Here is a 7,787-nt window from a genome sequence, read left to right as displayed (position 1 = left end):
TGACCATTTTTTTTAGTAAAAATTCAATCACACCATGTTTCATCCTTAATATCGTCATGTTCATTTTTGCAGAGACCTCAAATATTGGCTCAACATTAATAGATTATTTTATTTGCAGACAAAATAATGATTTGTGATACAAAGAAATAGTTTAGAAGACAATTTTTGCAGTTTGTTCCATATCTAGGGCCTTATATAAAACTAATGGCCATGCGGTACAAACTTTTACAGCCCAATCACACTGAGGACATGTTTGTCTTCCACCCTACAAAGTTTGAGCAGGCTGGGAAAAATACTTTTCAAGATATGGCTCAAACATGGCCTCCAAGATAAGGCCTTTCTATGAGTGTAAAAATGATACAAAATCAAGGGTGAGAAAAAGTATGAAAACATTGGAATTTAACACAAATATTTTACAGGTCTTAGCTTTGGGAACTAAATATCAGGTAGACAAACTCTACTAGAGTATACAGAGCTTATATTAACTTACTATAGTGTGACTGTACAAGTAAGTATCTTGGTAGGGTAGTCATAAGTATTACCCCTGATATGCACACTGGTTGTGTATCAACCCTGGGACCTGATTTTGACCGGCTATACTGGCAGACAAGCACTTTTGAAACCCTTTGGTAAATTTGTTGTGGCTTTGTCCAAATATTATGAGTAAAACTATTTCTGGACATTGTACAAAATGTGTGGGCTGTGACTTTGCAGCTTTAGAGCCGTTTGATGAAATCCAGTTCGTCAGCTGCACACGTTAGACTGACATGAACAGCAGCCATGTTTGGGCCCAGGAATGATATTGCCATGGTCAGGTGAACGAAAACCACCTTGCCAGCCATGCCATCCAAAAAGACAATATACTACTTAGAAGGCAGTTGGAACACAGAACAGAGAAATGGGAATAAATGGAGAGAGTGTGGAATGGAGAGAATTCTAGAACATAGAGTTCTAGATCCTATTCCTAGAACATTTTGTCCTATCACTAATACTCTTCATCTTAAAAAATAAACATGACATAAATAAATAAAAATAACAATCAATCCTGCATAGATTATTATGGTGTCATTCCTCTTTGAAAGTTATAGGCCAGTTCAAATCTCTGTTGAGTAGCTGGATAGATGTTTGCCGTCTTTTTTAAAATCCAGTCATCTGTGACATTGAACCTACAGTATGACTATGAGTTTCTCGACTGGGAAAAGCTAAAAAGCAAAAAGTAGGACCACTTACACCACTCTCTGAGTAATGATAGTTATTACCAGTCATCATGATCAAATCCAGTAATAAGAGAGCAAAAAAATGGGGCTGGGGCTTTTTAAGAGCTGTGTATGTATGTCTGTCTGTGTGTGTGTATGTGTGTGTGTGTGTGTGTGTATGTCTGTCTGTGTGTGTGTGTGTGTGTGTGTGTGTGTGTGTGTGTGTGTGTGTGTGTGTGCGCGTGTGCACGTTTGCATGTGTGTGTGTGTGTGCCTTGAAGTTGTCACTGATCATTGCCATGGTTTTGTCAGCCTACAGTATATGCTGACGGAGATGAAAAGCATAGCATCAGGAGGCTAAATGATCCTGGCCGTGGTTTCCAATTACTGACAAGATCAAGTAAAGGGAAGAAAAAAAACGAACAATTCCAACATGAGCAATTAAGCCCAACCCAGACCAGCACGACTTTCATTACTCAGTGTTATTATATACTTGCAATCCATGCCATAAATCAAAGAACAAAACTCTCTTGAATAAATTCAACAGTGCAGTTTTTCAGCCTCTGAAGACTCTAAAGATCTTAGTCCTAGTCTCCATGACACGTGGCTTGTGTGTGTGTGTGTGTGTGTGTGTGTGTGTTTATCTGCCTTTGTGTTAGAGAGCGTTATGGAGCGTAAAAGAATCCATAGGCCACATAGATTTGATATCTATCCATGGTTGTCTTTTTTTGCCTTTCACATTTAATTCCCCTTCTCTCTTTGCAACTCTTTCTCTCTCTCTCTCTTTCACCTTTTCTTCCCTTCAGTCCCTTTCCCCCTTTCTTTGTTTTTCTCTTTCTCTCCTGGACATTCCTTTCTTTTTGATTGATTCCGCTGTTTGCCCCCGCTTCAGTACGTGGGTGGCGCCTTTTAAACTCTTCGTTAGTCACCTTTTCAATCTGTCACTTTGCCCTTAAACGTTTCCTCTGCGCACGGAACTTGGCGACGACACACACACACACACGCACACCACTGAAATCATTCTTTTGTGTGCGCTACAATTGCCTGTACAGAGGTTCTCTCATCACTGTTATAACTATGAATAGACAATAGAGTCAAAAGATGTCCAGTTTCAGCACATTCAAGCACAGTACAGTGTCGCCGGCTCAATGAGCTCTTTTGAAAGGGATATATAAATCAGCAGACCCAAACAGATCTCTTTTACCTGAAAGGAATCAGGTTCAAGTCCCACCTTTATATTTATTCTTCAGATGAGGTTTGACTATATTATGCTGGGCGTCTTTATGTGCTATTGATGGTGCTTAGCGTTCGTCTCTCCTTAGAAACCGTATCATGTTCAGTGACAGTGGATATTTATAACTGAAGGCTGCACACACAGAGTACCAAAGGAGAGATGGTTATGCAAGTGTGTGCAGAGAGGGGCCTGCCTTGCTACTTTGCTTCACCGTGCCTCCTGCCAAAGCACTTTTTGCTTTTCACCTGTGCGGTCGCTACTTGGAGAACAGCTGATATCCTCTCAAACATTCTGATTGTGTGCATCTGTTCTGATCACAGCTTGAAAATGCAATTGCTGTTTTTGTTCTAAAAAAAAATGCCTGCAAGGACATACACCATAATGGAAATAGATGTCATCATTGTGTGTGTTATTGTGCCTTCTGTGCAAGCCATTAGCTGTTTTTCTTAAGTGTTTTTCTTGTAATATATTTTATATTTTTGAGTCTTTAGAAGTGTCTGAGCATGTAAACAAACATAAACATAAAAGGAAGCTGAACAACAATTAGCACAATTAATGAGTTGCAATGAGTTAATCTTACCTATTTTAAAAATACTTCTTTCGATGAATATCAGGCACTCCATTTCAGGAGACTGTGGTGAAACCGGTTTGAATTTTTTGAAGCCGTTCAGAAAGAGGACACTTGTCCATATTACACTCACGTCCGCAGACCCAGGGAACGCACAGAGAATATATTTGTCATTGGAAATGAAATCTTCCACACAGAGGTCTGACTTTGCCCACAAGACTAAATTGCCAGGGTCGATGCTGGCTGAATGAAATCAATGTTTTTTTTTCAGACTGAGTGAAAAATGCGCTTTTTCTCTTTTCTGTTTGGTAAAAGGGTGATTCAGGACAGATCTCTCAGCATTTAACAGAAATGCATCTGCTTTACAACGTACCACACAATAGCCATTGTTGTCAAACTTCTGCACTATTGCCCTCTGTTTGTCCTCTCTTGGTCTCCTATTTGCACTAAAGCTTGGCTTGTAGCCCGTATTTGTCACTTTGGATAAATGTGTCATAAATGCAAGTGTAAATGGAAACTGTACTGTAGGGAATGTTTGGACATAAGACAGGGCATGTGACTATGGTCCCTATTTGATTCTCACACAGTCAAAAAATAACTCCCTGAAACATGGCTTAACCTGGCTCAATGCAACACCAAACAACCTTGTGTGTGTGTGTGTTTGGACGTGCGTCTGTGTGTGTGTTTGTATCTTCTGTTTCCTCCCCCTGCTCCTCCCTCTCCCAATGCAATCAACTCGTTGCGTGTAATTTCTGTTTTCTTCCCCACTTGTTAATTTGTCACAAACTGCTTTGGCCGAAGTCAAATTTCCTGGCCCGGGGCCTTCACCTTGCACCAGGCAAAGATAAGAATGTCATCTGTTTTCGCTCCAAAGCTCTTGGCACCAACGCTGAGTTGGCAGTGCATTAACCCGGTGTGTGCACCGTAAGGGTGGATGGTCGTGAGCGTCCAGACCCCGGGGGACAGTGGACTTGCGGTAATCTCATTATCTGTATCGAGCCCACATCAATGGGAAGTGACAGCCAGCCAGGGGCATGAATATAATCACTGCACTCGCCGCTCAGATCAGCTCCTCTTCGCTTCTCTCCTCAACCTGGTAGGTAGGGTTGCCAGGCCAGAACAGAATACACACACACACACACACACGCACGCGCACACACACACACACACACACACACACACACACACACACACACACACACACACACACACACACACACACACACACTCACTCAGGTAAACACAAATGCATACACATATGAACACACCAGGCCACACACCACCTATACACACACACACACACACACACACACACACATGCACACACACACACGCGCAAGCGCATGCACACGCACACGCACATGCGCACGCGCACACACACACACACACACGCACACACACACACATACATACATATACACACATTGTGTCATGGAAGCTGTGTAGCCGCTGAGTGACGCGCTGACCTGCTGTTCTCCATGCACCACTCCCACTGCTGCGGGCGCGTTCAAGCGCATCACTTTGACGTTTTTGTTCCCTCTTCCTAGGAGGTGCAAACAGAGGCCATGTTTACAAACCATCAAAAGCAGAGGATCCATCATTGCGAACGAGGTGGGTGCTGTTTGTTTCTCTACACTACACAATGCCTACCGAACACTGCCTGAACAAGCTCTCCCTTTAAACACCCAGCACTGCACTGCAATTGAACCCACCACCCACCCCATGGACGACTGAACTCTGTGACTGTTAGAACTGAAGGAGCAGGGTCACATAAATGCTGAAGAAAGAGAGAATCGGACAGCTTGTCCTAACTGCACGCCAGTAAGTGACTTCCGTGTAGTGTTGAATGCTCGTCCACACTGAATCCATTAAATATGCTGGTCTATTGCATCATATTTCTCGTTCAGAATAGCACAAGAATGAGAGTGACAGAAAGAAAATAGAATCGGGCGTCTGACACGGTCCTGCAGTTAGGACACGATGTGAGGCTTGTTTTTAGAGACTGTAGAGGCCATAAGGGCAGCGTGTGTTCACAGTATTTCTTAACTCCCAAATTCCAAAGTCATAAGCTATATAAAAAAATTCCCCCGCTAATTCTGGAACTGCAAAAAGCACACTGCTCCATGAAATGAAGTCACTAGTGGCCTTTGTTATGGACCTCCTGTTTCTGTGTGTATCTCCAAGCAATAGTAGATTAGTAATGTGCTCTCCCTGAGAGGTGATTCTTTTGCAGACAAAATGTCTGACGTAGCCTGAATGCTTGATGTTTGGATTCCATGCTGCGTTTCATATTTCACACACACACACACACACACACACACACACACACACACACACACACACACACACACACACACACACACACACACACACACACAGACACACACAGACACACAGACACACAGACCCACACACACACACACACGCACACACACACACACACACACACACACACACCTCACGTGTTGTGGTTTGGTGTTAGCTCAAATCTGGGGTGAGAGGTCACGGCTTCGTTGCACCGGTGCGACCCGATTCTCTCCGTCAGCCATGGCAATGCAGGAGGTCATGGATCCCAGCTGCAACCGGGAGGACTCTACAGAACCCCCACCAACACACACACACACACACACACACACACACACACACACACACACACACACACACACACACACTCCCCAGACACTCTACAGAACCCCCACCAACACACACAGGCCCACAGATCACTAGCACAACCTGATCCCTTGGTCATCAGGTCTTGGTCGACCCATAACCTCCATGTTTAAAATATGGTGTTAGGGATCGCCTTTACACCACTGAAGCATCTGTCAGTCACTGAGCTTTACAGTTCTGTCTTCAGCAGTGTAGTCATTGATGATCAGATTATTAGACAAATGTAGAAGTCTTATGTTGGTAGAGAAAGTTCATCAGTTTAACAGGAGCTGGGAAGCGATGGCACAAACACAGCAATGATTTCCTCCTGCACTCCAGTGGACTCCAAAGCAACACCAAATAACTTTCCCTCTGTCGCACGCACGCTATATGTTTATCCAGCACCAGCTTTGCAAATAACAATGTCCACAGTAAAGGTACAGTAGAATATGTTGCATGATTTATGAAAGTACGATGTATTGCGACATCAAACGCAAGTCAAATTTGTAGTTTCTTATGTCTCATTCTATCGAAGTACAGATCCGCTACCTGATCTGGCAAACTTACATAGCACGGTTATAGCCGATAGAGGGCTGCGAAGCTAATGCAGAAGTGCCGTTCACCATGTTACAAGTTGATGAACCACTGAAACAATTTTGGAAACATTATTTTAAGGTACAAAAAACTCTTTGGTGTTGCTTTAAATGTGCCCTTAGTAAACAAGATGCCCGTGCCAATATGAACACTGCATTCTGTGACAAAACACTTTGGATCAAAGTGTATCTAAAAATGTGGGATATCTCACTTAAATGAACCCAAGTTAAGTGATTATTTGACCTAATTTACTATAATTTATTTACTGATTATTTGATTATTTGATATTTGTTTATTTAGTATTGAATTACTAATTAAATATCAAATGGCTCTCGGAAGGGAAATCATATGATCATTTTCTGCTGTCATTAGAATCCTGTCCGGTGTCCCAGATTACTGAAGCTATACACATCCTTTAGATAGCTCAGCACACGCACACGCAATCTCTCTCTCTCTCTCTCTCTCACACACACACACACACACACACACACACACACACACACACACAAACACACATACACTCACACACACACAGATATCCACACCCTTTAGATAGCTCTGTACACACACACACACAAGCACACACACACACACACACACACACACTGGACCTGTGCAGTGCTATCTTGCTCAGTAAGTAAATGCTATTTTCTCTCATTGCCTGCAGTCATGTGTTAGCACAGCCTGCATGGCCTTCGGGGCTTCTTCGCCTCTGGAACACTGTCTTCCTCTCCTCCTCCTCCTCCTCTTCATCCTTTTCTTCCTCTTCATGGGCTTGTCTTGCCCCCTCTGGTGGTGCAACACAACCAGCACAGCACAGCAGTGAGTCAGCCCTGCATCTGTATCTAACTCACATCCTGGGGCTTTGAAAGTAGGCCTACGCTCTTATGTGCGAGAGTGCATCGTACAACACCAGAATGTGCAGGCCACTGAAGGGTCGCTGTGTGTGTGTGTGTGTGTGTGTGTGTGTGTGTGTGTGTGTGTGTGTGTGTGTGTGTGTGTGTGTGTGCGTGTGTGTGTGTGTGTGTGTGTGCGTGTGTGTGTGCTAGGAGGCGGGGGGGACTTATCAAGTGCTTATTACATTCTGTGAAAAAAAGCATGAAGTGTCTGCTCCTTTATCAAAAAATGAAAGTATTTGATAATTGCTAAGTTTGATAACAGTCCTGGCACACAAGATTGCTTTAGATTCACAAGATTAATTTGGAATGACACAGAATCTTGCTGTTGCTCACACACAAGATTTTATCTGTCTCTGTCTCTCTCTCTCTCTCTCTCTCTCTCTCTCTCTCTCTCACACACACACACAGTCAGACACACTCATACTCAATTGTCCTCACAGCTGCAAGTACTACTATTGTTGCTCTAACAGGGTGCACACACACACACACACACACACACACACACACACACACACACACACACACACACACACCACAGAGCGAGCTGCTGCCCTTGATCCCTCACAAATCGGAACCCTGCCCAGGATTGATCTGCACCTCTAGCAGTGTTGGATCTGTGTGTGTGTGTGTGTGTGTGTGTGTGTGTG

The 7,787-nt window shown here is 43.5% G+C and overlaps 1 long non-coding RNA gene across 1 annotated transcript; it reads left to right on the top strand.

Annotated features, from left to right (window-relative positions):
- Positions 1 to 4,522: 4,522 nt before the first annotated feature.
- LOC121698009 lies at positions 4,523 to 6,970 on the top strand. Its single transcript, XR_006026671.1, has 3 exons — positions 4,523 to 4,609; positions 4,688 to 4,819; positions 6,909 to 6,970. It is a non-coding gene; the product is annotated as an uncharacterized LOC121698009 (long non-coding RNA).
- Positions 6,971 to 7,787: the final 817 nt, after the last annotated feature.

This window comes from Alosa sapidissima, chromosome 23 (genome assembly GCF_018492685.1).
Source record: "Alosa sapidissima isolate fAloSap1 chromosome 23, fAloSap1.pri, whole genome shotgun sequence".
In the NCBI taxonomy this organism is placed as follows: Eukaryota; Metazoa; Chordata; class Actinopteri; order Clupeiformes; family Clupeidae; genus Alosa; species Alosa sapidissima.
Note: the sequence above shows the minus strand (reverse complement) of the source record. Positions and strands in the feature narration are given on the sequence as shown.